General features: G+C 40.3%; 1 long non-coding RNA gene across 1 annotated transcript in view; it reads right to left on the reverse strand.

Moving 5' to 3' along the window:
• Positions 1-14,556, reverse strand: part of LOC131456825 (uncharacterized) — a 235,203-nt gene that overhangs the window by 59,385 nt on the left and 161,262 nt on the right. Inside the window, exon 4 of the long non-coding RNA XR_009239940.1 lies at positions 6,421-6,503. This is a non-coding gene — a long non-coding RNA (uncharacterized LOC131456825). The remainder of the gene's footprint in view (positions 1-6,420; positions 6,504-14,556) is intronic.

Below are 14,556 nucleotides of genomic sequence, written 5' to 3' on the forward strand. Positions count from 1 at the left end.
ATTCTGAGGAGCTTGTGGAGCTCGCCTTGCTGGAGTGGCACAGAGTATAGAGTAAATATACACATGCTTGCAGCTCCAGTCTCAGCACCATCTTGTGCCTTATTGGGGCTAATCCAGTGAGTACACCCTGACAGGCTAACAGATGCCCCTGTAGACTCCACCAGCAGTGAATCTGACAAACACACAAACAGAGCCTCAGTGAAGTGCTACATTCAGAGAACTCAACAAAATGTGTTAATATGACCAGTATGTACAGTATGTACAGTATGGTTGGACTCGACCCTACTCGGTTTGGTATCAGGCACGTTGTTTTTCATTACTATAGTACCTCATCACAGCACACCTGCACAAAATTGTCCGGTTTTTTATACTTGACACAAAAACACACATAGTAGTGATGGGCAAAGCAGTTCTTTTTGGTGTACTGGATCATTAGAATCAGTTAATTAAAAAGACTTGTTCAATCGTGGAGGGAGCGGCTCGCAGCAGTCTCCGATCGCCCGAGATGCAAACAGAGCTCAGCTCAGCTGAACTGTGAGAGGAACAAATCCTTTCAGTGAGGGATTCACTTGAGCTCCGCTCACCTGATTGTTCGAGATCGACACGGCGCTTACACAAACAATGGAGGACATTGAGGTGATGGTGTACTTGCTTCTCAGTCTGTGGCTTTTCGTCACACACAAAGCCAACAACCTGCCGCGCATGCTCGTCGTAACCGGTTTTTAACAATGGCGGGTTTGATCCCTGTGTCGGACGTTGCGCTCATGACTCTTCCAGTGATGACAAACTGTGACCAATCAGTGGCCGGTAGTGTGTTGACATCACATTTTAGTATCGTCTCAGTTGCTTGGAACCTCACCAGACCAGGTACCAGGTACGAGGTACTAGGTTCTAGGTACATGGTACTATCACTAAAGGAAAAGCCGATTAGTGCTCAAACTGTATAATGGAAAAGCAGCACAAGTTAAATTTATGACAGTAACACGTAGTTTGTGTGAAATATCACTTCACTCTACTCTGCCTCAACAAGAATGGGGACACACTATGCCAACACTTTAAGGTGCAAAATGAGACACGCAGAGAAAGTCTGCCTGTGAACGCTATGCTAAAAGGGAAGACTATCTAAAAGCAGCGGAACTCCTGAATCAATCCGTCTGGCTCCATCTTCACTCAAATGAATTTCAGAGACACCCCTGTGTGATTTCCACCTGTAAATAAGCCAGTCTCACCTCACGTTTGCATTCTCTGCCACAACTTTCTCGACCTTCAGGTCTGAGCACAAGGGCGTCCTCTCTTAAGTTCCCATTCAGCGCGGTTTGTGTTTCAAGTGTGCAGGATAAACTGGGCAAAAGGAAGTGTTTAAGTGTCTTATCATAAACACACCTTCTGTGCACTGATTATTCCACAGGGACATTGGTTTTTGACCGTGTCCTTTGACTGGATACCGAACACAATGTACAGTAATAAGAATTCAGCATTATCTGCTCTCCTTGGATCAGGTGTGGAAAATGTTCATTCTTTGAACGAGATACGGGATCTCTTTAAACACACTGGCTGCAAACAGGCTGCAAGCACTGTCACCATAGCAGCCAGTTTATCAAATTTAATTTGCCGTTTGCTTCTAAATTTCTCTATCCGCATACCTGATAGAACACAAAGCCGCCCTCTGGCTCTCAATTTGTAAGAGGCAGGGATTTCTGGGGTTTAGTTTTGATGTTGTCGGGTCTTCGTTTGCTGCTTGTTTACCTCTAAGGACAAAGGGGAGGCTGATAATGTGGCAGCAGAGTCATGGCCACTGGTCCTCAATGGTCTGTTTGACTAATTACCCCGGTGGTCAGACCACTTGTTTTTCCCAATGCCATGTTTCTATGTCTCCTCTCTGTCACTCGGGTCATTTTCCGCCTTGGTTCCTGGTCACACACGCTGAGCCATGACAACTGATGCCGATATTAGCATTTGAATTAGCGCTCTGAATCAGTGCGTATTGATCACCTGCAATTGCCTTTCTTTCCTTTCATCATTTGTATTTTTCATTGCTCCCAAGGAGCAATTTGTCAACCTTTCCATATTCTTTATTGCAACCTGCTCCCGGATTGCACTTTATTCAAATGTAATGCACTTTACCTTTAGAGGTGCAGGGTTTAAGAAATAGTGACACCTAATGGTGAGACAGCAGAATGTTACAAATGGAGGACTCCTCCATTGACCTCAATGACCTTTCGTAACTGCATCACGTAACCATGGTAGCCTTCACACAGCAGAAATTATATTTTTTGGGTTTTTTGTGTGTAAGAAGCTTCTGCTTTAAAACAGAAATCCACTCTCTGGTTGGTTTGTCCATTTTGGGCTGGCAGAGATGGCAGCCAAAGCAAAAAAACAAAAACAAAAAAAACACAAGTTCATAAAAAAAGGCTTATTATAAAGCTATAAAAACTTTTTAAGGGATAATATAATTATACAAACATACTTATGTCCAATGTTACATACTGGACCTTTAACGATAATGTATTTCAGAATCTCTAAACTCAAAAATGTGTCAAATAAATTGTGCAATCACTCTCAGGACATGGTGACTAGGCAAATGAATTCTGACAATTTCAGAGGAAATAGATGACTTGACATTTCATTATGTTTTATCTATACATACAAAACGTGACCTTTACTTTTTCCTGACACTTATTCATAAAAAAATGTTAAAATAAAAGTTCCATTTAAACCTGACAAAAGCAACCTGTTCAAGACTTAATCACTGGCCACTATATCAGGCACACAGGACACCTGATGTATTGGCATGAGTGGCACGAGTTAGGGTCTTTTGCTGCTGAAACTCATCTTCAGCTTCAAGGTTCAACGTTCAGAGTGTTCTTCATGCGTTGGTTGGAATAAGTGGTTATTCGAAAAAATGGTTTAGACCAGTCTTTGCATTTGTTTACATCAAACAAATGTACAAAAAATAGAAAGGAAAAAAAGAGGTGAAAACCACAAATGAACATGGTTTTTGCACAGGCTCAGTGTTGCATGTGTTTTTTTTTTTTTTTTTTTTAATCATTTAGAAGACAATGACTGCTTAAAAGTACCTACACTGTGTAATACTGCATTTCACATGCACAACACACCACCACTAGAGCCCTAAAAAGGTCACATTTCACAGCATTCAAGCTCCTCTCCACCACAGACAACACCATTATCATGCCCCAAATTTAAATGACTGCTCTGATTCTTTGGACACACAAACCCATCCTGGCTGGGAAAAGGACATTTTCAGGAGTTTTCTTTCCATTGCATCTCTTGATTCATTTTTTATTTGTCTGTTTTTTGTGTTTTTTTTCTTCTTCTTTTGAACCACCTGCGCTCAGGGTCTGGACGAGAAAAGCTCTGATTGCAAGGTGGATGGAGAGCACATGCCGCCAGGGATGTAGTGGCACTTAACCACATGACACATCCCACAGGTTTGGCTGTCCACCTAGACAGAGAGCATGAAGCATGATACAAGAGAAACAGAAGAAAATAAAGTAGCAGTTCGGAAGCACAGTGTGCTAAATAAAGGACTGAAAATAAATGTTTCTAATGAACATAAATGAAAATTGTGTGTTCTTTTTCTGTGGAGAAATGAATGTATTATTTCATGACAGTATTTGTATTTATTCACAATCAAAACATCCATTTCAAAAACTGACAAGCGAGATCCGAGAACAATACTTTGCAAAGTGCACCATCTTAACTTACTGCATACTAAATAAAGCTGCCTCATATCAAGTAAATACCCACGTGAACGATCGCAATATTTCTGCTCTTTCCTGGCAACATCCAGTTGTTTGTTGCCAAAAAAACAACATAATGGAAGCGGTACCGGTGGTCCGTCTGTTGTTTTTATGTTCATCTGTGGAAACATGTCAGCACTGGCTTTACAGTGCGTAGCCAGCAAACCGAAGCCTAGTTTACGTTTTTAACCAATGATATTTGATTGCCACGCTTTCAGTCAATGAACTGTTAGACTCTAGATCTCAGGTCATTGGAAAAACCAAAACAAACAAACAAAAAAGGAGGACAAATGAGTCCGGCTCGAGGCTATGACTGATCTGCGTATGCCCACCCTAGGTTTATTGAATATACTATGTAAGTAGTATGTAGTGTGTTTGGGAATAAAAATAAAAATGTTTTTGGCTTTTATTTTGCACCACCATGATTTTTTTTTACAGCAGCATAATGGACAAACCAACCAGAGTCTGCATTTTGAGGTTTACTGTCATCCTTTCTGGAATGTGAAGGCCACCGTAGTTTCCTTTTGCCCTTGGTAAAGGGAGGGGTGAGCGGAAGAGTCCTCAATTTGTTGCACGCCGCAGTCTAAGCATTACGTACTGAACCTTTAATTTTTACTCAACAGTCTATAATTGACATTTCTTGTGATAACTTTCACTATGACTCTACTGTTTTGGCCATATCTTCCAGCCCTTACTGTAATATCTTTATTTATTTTTCTTACAGTCCGAGTTCAAATGACAGCTTCATTTTCACCGCACATACGTAGCTTCTCCTGAAAAGAAAATTGCGACACCTGAAATGCGACATGACCGTCGCTCAAAGAGAGATAATTACTGTCACTGACCGCGACTAAGTTGACATGCCTGCTGGCCCCCGCATGTGAGTGTATTCACCATGTTCACAACTGAAGGGAAATGAAGTTGCCCTCGTGCTGTCAAACCACGGCTGATGGCTCCAGGTATATACTGTGGAAATGATCTGGTCTGTGAAGGCAATTTGCTCTGGAGTACATGGAGTGGGAGTGAATTAAAGAAACATCCAACCAATATAACCGATAGCAAAGAGAGAAAGGGACTGAATTGGCCTATGCATGAAAACAGATGCCCAAGGAAGCCTATGTTTTTCATAACCTGGGTGGAGGGGGAAAAAAAGAAAAAAGACACAGCAGCGAGGTAGAAGGGGGGCGAAGGGGAGACGAGTGGGAAGATTAAGTAATTATCCTTTCAAGCCTAATTTGAGGTGCTGTTTGAAATTAACCTATGCAAATGAAGTGGCTAAATCACATGGAGGACCATGGTGACTCAGACTCTACAGGAGCAAGATTGTTTCTCCCATCTTATCACAGTACCATCAAATGCAAATGCATGTAATAAAATGCCCGCGCAATTTATCACCGATGGTACAAATATGACCGACTGACACCATGAACCGTATGAATAAGTCATTTTTATGACCTAGGTCAAACTTAATACGACCCTTTTTACCACGTGAATAGGTCAAATTGAGAATTATGATTTCCCTCCCTAGACAGTTATTTAGCAAAAGTAGAATTACGCAAACAAAGCCAGGGCGGATTGTGGCTGATAGAAACAAACAAAGGCTCGTTGATGTAATAAAGTAGGAGGGTGAAGTGTCTTGCACTAGATAATATGATGTAAATCGATTCATACGGTAATTGATTTATGAACCAACACAGGTCAGCATGGGAGACTGACAGCAAATAAATGTACTTGAAAAACATTTTCTTTTATTTACAATGCATCAGATGACTGCGTATGGAACGGAATGTAAAGATGGTTATTATCAGTTCATTTTTAGGGTCGTAGTCCAGACGCCTGGCATTGTGTACTTGTGAATTTAATATTTTAGACCCTCAACAATGGTTCCCTTAATGGCCGACTCACACATCTGCAGTGGAGGCATAAACTGAAATGCTTATAGTCGTTCAATGTCGTCGAAGAGTTGGTCTACAGAATGACATGATGCCAGTCCTCCAACACACGTGCTATACAATCAAATGACGACCGATGACCGAATATTTACACACATATTTACTGCTGGTCTATTGGCACGAGATATAGTCCGGTAATGATTACTGACATGGCACATTCTGACGGGAATACAATCACTGAGAAGCTCTGGTAATAATTACTTTCCCCCCCCACCTCCTCATGTAAAACTAATCCTGTCCGAATAGGGCTTTATATGGTAATCATCTGTAAAACCCTTTCTATTGCACTGACCTGCATGAAAGTGGCTCAAACAAATAAAGTCCCAGATAAACCCCGCAGAACGATCTCCATAAATGTCATTTCAAAGTAAAAGGAACCATCCGCTTCAAGTGTCATCACGCCCGTTCACAAACAGCCACACACTACTCTATTTTCACACAACACCTCGGCACAATCAGCGTGCTGGCACTGACCCACGACTGCGACCTTCTCCACCGACCTACAACGGCGTGGGATCCCCAGCGTGAGACTGTGCGAGCACCGGGAGGAAGGAGGAAGTGAAGCACACGCGTTTAACTGGCGGAGATGAAATTAAAAGCGGTGATTTCCCAGTTGACTGCCTGCTCTAAGCAGCTGCTTGCTGCTCTTTATGGTGAACGTGTCCTTATTTATTTGAGTAACACTTTCTTAATGAGCAGACTCTTACCTTTGTTAGTCTTGTTTTTGTGTTTTTAGATCATCGCTGTAAATCTTGCTTTCTTCCTGCCCCCTTCAGGCACGACAGCCATTCTACAGAAGACAAAGCAGGCAATAGTCAGGACAAATCAATTGACACATACTGTTGTATCACTATGCATCCATATAGCATGCCATACCGCATGGCTTCAGCTTTACAAAAAAAAAAAAAAAAAGGATGAATGGACATTATGAAAGGCTTGCTTGGGATCATCTTGCGATCTAAATGCAAATTTAAGAAGGGTGTGAATGCGCAGCGGAAGTTATTACCTACATGGCTGGCTTTGATGAACAGCTCGTGGTGTTTGAAGCAAAATACCAAAGTGGAGGATTGCATCTGTGTGATTAAGATGATTAATTACTCTTTGAAATATATTCACTTCTCTCTTTTTTTTTTTTTTTTACACCTCCTTCAACCCCTTCAGCACAGAAGATGTGTGCAAAAAAGCGTGATGCTACTTGAAAGTGCTGCAAATTCAAGGGTGGCGGTGGGCAAAAGCACAGGGAGCCCACATAATCAAATGTAATAAGCGCTGATGTTAGAACCAGGTTAATTCGAGTGAAAAGTTCTAATTCACACCATGTTTTCAAGTCCATTTTAGCCAGCTAGCTAGGGGAGGCTAAAGTGCCATTTTCCTGCACCCAGGACACAGCATTTACATGCACCTGTAGCTTGCAAAACACACCCTAGATAGAGAGAGGGCGGCTAAAATTACAGCAAATAACGAGTGATTTTGTCAGCTCTGAAATTCAAACAGCTCTCTCTGTTATGTGTGTGTGTGTGTGTGTTCCCTGGTTACATGTAAACATTGGCACGCAGCTATCGCAAGTTCATGCTGATCTCTTCTCACACCCTTTGCACGAGAGGTTGTGAGTGGTGAAGCTGTTAGGTAGAAGATATACTATAAACAGGGTGTAAAAGACACAGTTTTTATGTAGAATTAGAGTATAGGGGCAAAGCAATATGAATATATTTTAGGTTTTCACTTCCTCCTGCTTTTATTTATTTTATTTTTTGTGTTTAAAGACACACAGCCACAGTGAAACTGGGTCAGTCCACCACTGGACTTACTTGAATCAACTTGGCATCAATCACGTCACTAAGCACCATGAACAATTTACAACTTTGACTGTTATCACTATTATATTTCAATTGGATTGGATTAGGTCGCAATCTCTAGGCAGTCGCTCGTGTCCGAGCAGTCGATCAATATCAGATCCTTTGGACCTCGATTGTTGCTGTTCAGGGGGTGACGGTGTCTGATGTGGCTGTTCAAGCCCAGGGCAAAGCGGAGGATCAGGGGACACTTTCCACTGGTTCGACTTGCCTCGCCTCGCCACAACACGGCACGGTTTAGGATGCACCTCCACTACAAAACAAGTACCTACTCAACGTGGGCGACTAGTGACTTGTAAAGCAGGTGTTTTCGGTGTAACTGAATCAAATGACTAGAAACAGTTAGTTAAAAATAATTGTTCAGTACTTCCACCATGACCGGAGCACAGACTCCAACTGAAAAACAGCGGCAGGGTCTGTGATGCCGCTCACGATCAGTGCTGTTCCTAAATACAACAGACTCCTGGTAGTTGTTGGAGACTAACCCACATTTTTAGGATTCTTAAGTAGTTTTAACTGATCTACAGTTCGGCACTGTTCGGCTTGATTTGTGTGTGGGACGTCTCTTCCTGTGACGGCACTCTGTACCTGGTACCAGGAAATACGCAATTTGTGCACAGGCTCGTTTGGTTCTGGCACAAATAGCCTTCGTGTGAGTTTGTCGCAGGTTGCAGGACTGAGACCCACGCACTTTGGGCACCTGCTGGTTCTGGTGTGGGTGCTTGCAGCGAGTAGCCGAAAGATTTGATAACAGTCAAGGTCCGCCTTAATCCACGCCAGCCCGCCTGGTGCTGCTCTCATCCGCCAGTTGCAAGACAACTGCCATTGGAGACATGAACGTTCCAAACCCTAGGACCCGCTCAGTTTTGTGGCGCCGTCTGCACTTGCCAGTCCCAGAGTGAGTAGTGACGGTCACCTGTGCGCTTTTTATAGGTTTCAGGTTGGGGCGCACTGATTAGTTAGTACTATTCACGTACACACATAAACAAAAACTATCAGAATTCCCCTTCAATGTGTTTTGTAGACTCAGAATAGTGGTGTTATAGTGGCAAGAAGATGAGTGATTTTTTTATTTACTTTTGGGTGATACTTTATCCCTATCCCTAAAAAAAAGCAAATTCTGATTAGTATAACAAATGCTGTCAAACAAAGAACACAAACACAAACAACTAGAAAAATATGAAAAAGGAAAAACGTGTACTCATGCCTGTCCCTGAGCGAAAAAAAATCCCAAGGACATTTCCAGATCGGGCCCAAACGCTGACGTGACATCACTCTATGACAACCCCACTAAAAGATAAACTCTTAAAAACACACTTTCGGATATAAAAGTCACCTTTAAAGGTGCGGGAAATACTGAGTAAGTGAAATGAAAGCAATTTTTCTCCTTTTGAAATGTAAATGTGCAGCGATTTGCCAAGTACTTTTGAAGATATTCGTGTTATTAAGAATCTGGTGTCGCTATGCAGCCACCATTGATACGGAGTTCATAATCTTAAATGAAATATTTTTTCTTCCCCTTGCAATTTTTTTTTCAACCTTTTCACTTCTTCCCTAAGTGGGGAGCAGGGCTTTGTGTGAAAAGGTCGTATGACTTTCACGGTGCGCACACTCACCTGCTGACAGGCGAATGTCATCACTTTCCTTTAAACTTAGTAATGATTCTTTTTACAAGTCTGCACACTCTGAAACATCTCAGTGTGGCACTTCTTCGCTGTATTTACCCTCACACAGTGGGAAAGCTAAGTGCTACATGCACTGTGCAACAAGAAAGTTGGTGAGCTGGATATCACAAAGTTCCCAAAATATCGTGTTTTTTTTTGTGATCATAGTGGGGCTGTTGATAAGAATTCAAGGAATACAACAGCACGGCTGTTTAGAACCCATTTCTCTGCAGATCTGTGTATGAGATTAAGCTCCACATTAAAAAAATACAACCACCGTCGTCTCCAAACTGAGAATATATTAATCACTTTCTCTTATCTCCGTGGTTTTGCTAATTAACAATATCATGAAGGTCAAATGCCAAATGAATACATGAGCATTACAGTAGCAGAACATACTTTTTTTTAATGGGAAAATAAAGATTTTTTTTTCTTCCCCATTAAAAGCAAATTCTGGTTCATTTAAACAGGAAAACAACCATTTCATTTTGGTCGCCTTTTAATGATGTCGTCGACCGCGTGTCGGATCACGCCGAAGCTCTCCTCATAGCCCGAGCACAGCCTGCCAGGGTTTTCAGAATGTTCAGGAATCAAGTCCGACTTCTTTTTAAACCATAACAACATGCAGGCTGTTAATCTTGACGACATTAAAATTGGTTAATTAGGGGGTATTGCATGGTATTGGGCTATTTTGTTAAATGGATTAAAGTTAAGAAATGACTGATACTTGATGCACAGGTGCAGTTGTTGACCTCTGACCTTATCTGAGCACTAGTCCATTCAATATTAGGTTTAAATGCAGCTGCAGCAGCAACAGTTGACTTGCCTATCGCAGGTTGGCTCGTCGTCAAGGGTTGTAATGAGTTTAAACTCAGTCCAGTAATTTGCCTTTCCCCTTGTTTTCAGTTTGCCATCTCTAATCTTTTGTATTTAAGTTGTTTGTGGCGAGACGTGGGAGTGGGATCAGAGTCGGGCCCCTCGAGCAGGGTTCTATTCCTGACTTCATGAAAATCCTGTTATTGTTTTGATTGAAAGACCCCTAGTGGCAGAAATAATATAACGTCTAATTAAATGCTGTAAAATTATAATTACAAATAATGTTTTTTTTTAATTAACTTGTTTTTTTCGGGCCTATTTTAGCAGTAAAACCCATTAGCATATAGTATTGCTATGCTATGGATGCAATAACATTTTTATTGCATCGCGTCCATCACACTGCAAGCGACACATCTTTGCACTGACTTTATATTCTCTGTGAACACGATGCAATGCCACTAAATCCAACACAATGGTCCTTAAAACACCTTTACAGCTTCATATATTGAAAATAATATTTTTTTTTCCCTTCATTAAATGCCCTGTAAAAGCTTAAATTTAGTAAGAAAAAAAAAAAAAAAGGATAAAACAAAACTGTAGTTTAGTAACTGGTGTGAGAAATGTTTCCTTCCCAGTCCAACTGTGTTAACATTCCCACCTCGGTGTTGCTTTATGATTCTATTGAGATGAAATTGGAGCAGATTGAGTGACTTATTCTGTTTGTTCACAGCAAAAAAAAGAAAAGAAAAAAGGTTTCAGAATTCACTTATCTGTGACTTGGGGGTGGTGAAATGTTGCCTCGCCTCTGTTTGATAAATGAGGAAATCACAGGAGTTGTTTGGTCTTGGCATTGTGTCGGGGGAAAAAAAAAAAAGAGCACGGTGAGAGGCAGTTGTGAGGGAGCTTTGTGGTTTATTGGCCTTGGGATTGACATCGCACTGAAACACACTTTTGAGGAGCCCACGTTAAATTCACCTTATGTGTGAAGTGGATGGGAAATGCATCACATATAATTCTTCACGTGCCATTAAAAATAAGCCTTAATAAAGGAGCCGGGAACGTTGCGCACATCAATAAAACTGGGCACCAGAAACACATCTTACTTGGCTGTAATTAAAAATGCCAATAAACTCACTGGCAGTGACTTCTACTTGTATTTAAACATGAGAGACTTTCATTTAGTTTAACACATCTAATTGGCGTTTTGTTTTTCCAACACTGTGTAAAAAAAAAAACATTAATTATTCACTTTTCTTAATTTAATGCCTCACTTTATTCAAATTTTTTTTTATGTAAACTCAACAAAGCCCTACTCCAGTTATGAAAAAAATGGTATTCATTTATTTTGATCAATATTGAGATTATAACTGCATTATAGTGAATAAAATGTGGACGTGGGCAAAATGATCTATGTTGGGGAAGCTCTGCTCTACAACACCACTTAAATCTCTATTTCCAAGGCAAGGAAAAATAAATCTACACAATATACTGTAAATATACAAAATTGTAAATAAATAAAACACATAGAAACTTATATTTTCAGTTGTGGAGAAGCCATTAAGGAAAGCCACCATATTTTACTCTATGCTACACTTGAAACAACAATAATTTCTGGGTGTTTGTCTACACCCAATTTAGGTCGGGTATTTATGCTCTGCTGCGTGTGCTTCTCACAAGATTTAGTTGTACATCAAAAATATCTTCTTGGTTGAAATGAGCTACATCACATATCTTTTCGACTTCAAAGTGACTGACAGTTGATTCTAAAGTCCATCCTAAAGTGTTGAAGTGGAAAAGCGAGCTGTCCCCTTTTTCCTTTTATTCAGTGAAATGACTGAGCACCGGCTCATCACGGCTACAGTAAATGCTAAAGCCAGCCGCTTCTTCCTGTGACGCAATTTTATTTCTTTTAATTCATCCACACAATTGTGCCGTGATTGGTGTGAATAGAGAGTGCACACTGGAATTCACCTCTGAATCATTTGCAATTCAATACCATTGATTCACGTACCGCTTTAATGTGCAAAGGCCTTTCCACTTTGTAACTGCTAACACCCACGTGCGCATTTGCAAACTTGCCAATCCCAGCAAATCGAGGCTTCCTTAAATCCCGGCTTAACTCCCAGGTCAAAAGTCAGTTGTTGTTTTGTGATTCAAATCTGAAATTGGAGATGTTTAAAACTTGTCTAGACTTCGTGACCTCCATTCTTTTTCTACGCTGTTCCCGGTTCCCACACGCAATCCATTTTTCATGCTTTCTCTACATTGTTTCATCTCAATTTATTTTGCTCCTCTGTAGAAGAGAGGTGCGCTGTTATTTCAAGGAAAAGCTGTGTGTGTGTGTGTTGTCGTGTTCAGAGCCAAGACAGTTGGCCGGGAACACTGTGTGCTTGCCGAGCACTGCTGCTGCTGCTGTCTGACAGGGAGGCTATAGCACTGATCACTAACAATGGACAATTTGCTTCAGTGAGTGTTTTAAACTATTCTTTTTTTTTTAAAAAAAACTTCCATGCAACTTATTTTGTAAGTTTTTGTGTCACAGGACGATTAGAAAAACACCACAAACTGCAATGACCGGGATCTCAACTGAGCCACCCAAGCCATTTTCACTTGGACTGCAACATGTTAACATGATACTATTTGGAGTACAAATCTAACTTTAACTAATTTTAAACACATTCTTAATTCTTAGTCATTATTTTTTAGCAATAATGTTAAAAGTTAAACATTTTCATGAAAAACTTTTGCAAACAGCAATGCTGTTATTATCTTCTGACACGGAGTAAAAATGACCACACTGGCAAGGACGTGTTCATTATTAATCAGGCAGTGACTTACTTAATTTCCATTATATACATCATTTCATATCCAATCAAACACTTTTACTTTAAAATTCTGTGAAATACCATCCTGAATATCTTTATTTTTTGATATGAAGGGAAATTATGTTTTTTTTTTTTTTTTCACTTTTTCTCTTGACCAGCAAGTTTGGTAACAATGGAACCAGAACTATGGGGCACCGGGTACAGGTTTAGTTTGTCTCATAGTTTTTGAACAAAAACAGAGCGATGGACCACAGTGAAGTGTACAAAAGTTTCTTCAGTATCGAGCATAAACTTTGGTGCAAGTTGCAAAACTGTAGCACGTACTGTATGTGTGAAAGGAATTTTTAAAATTGTAAGCAAGGAAGCTGCATTTTTATGCATGAGAAATTGGTCTTTCCTTGTAATACTAGTACTACCACTGATACTAATATGTCCACTATGACTAATAATGGTAATATCTGGAGAAACAAAAGGTGCTCAGGCCAATTATTGTCAAACTTAAGGTTACAGCAAATTTACCTCAAAGTACCTGACTTTATGAACATTCCCTAAGTTGATTCCCATGACGCGAGGCAATGGAATAGAAGCTTCGACAAAATCAAACATGTGGGCTTTAAACCTGTGACTGAACATCAAACTGAAAGGTATAAGGGAGCAAATTTTTCGCCTTTATCACTAATGGGCCGCAAAACTGCAGCGCTCAGACTGAATATGAATGTACCTGCGGTGAATTATTAATGTTGTGGTGTGCTTCGTATTCTGCCTGGCACTTTCAGAGGTGATCCACCTCCCACGCAGATTGGAAACTGTCACCCGTAATTGGAGAAATCACGACAGCACGGAGTTAAGTGTTCCGCAGTCCCCGGGTGAAGAAACTGACAGTGCATACCGCAGCACCAAGAGGTGGGAACATTTTCATAGGAGATTTTATGATTTTATTCCCCCCGCCCCCGCCGTGCTGTTTCTTTACCAATATTTTTCTTTTTCTATCCATATCCACCAACCGTATATACTGTAATGGTAAGGGTGTGTGCATCTGTCCCTGACAGGTGAAGATACTTTTCATTACGCAGCAATTGGATTTGATCAGATTCAATTCTCTTTTTAAATTCGAGACAAATCGACTGTGTCACTGACCGGAGAAATTCTTCTCAGAATCTTTTCAGAAATGCCAACATGTCACTGTGCTTTCACACACACACACACAAAAGTGAGCAAGCTTTTGAGGTGATATAATATGAAAATGAATACAGTAGAGCTGCAACTAACGATTACTTTCATAACAAAATGTTGATCGGTGTTCGCCAAACCTGGAAATGATGATGTTCTCAAATATCTTGTTTTGTCAACAAACCGAAATGATTAACTTTTAATGATTTCTTTGTTATACAGAGCAAAGAAATGAAGAAAATACTCACATTTAAGAAGCTTAAACAATCGGAAAATCTTGTTTTAATCATGAAAAAAGCTTCAAACTGATTAATTGGTTATCAAAATAGTTGTCGATTAATTTAGTAATCGATTAATTGTTTCAGCTCTCGAAAACAGTATCTTTGAGTAATGTAAGGTGATGTTTTAAGTGCTGGAGACAAATAATCTGGATTTAAGAAGTAGGGTAACAAGACACTAACTTAAAGGTTATACATTAAGTCTTTTATTGAGTCTTTAGTGAGAGAAAAAACTGG

The sequence above is a fragment of the Solea solea genome, chromosome 3 (genome assembly GCF_958295425.1).
Source record: "Solea solea chromosome 3, fSolSol10.1, whole genome shotgun sequence".
Classification (NCBI taxonomy): domain Eukaryota; kingdom Metazoa; phylum Chordata; class Actinopteri; order Pleuronectiformes; family Soleidae; genus Solea; species Solea solea.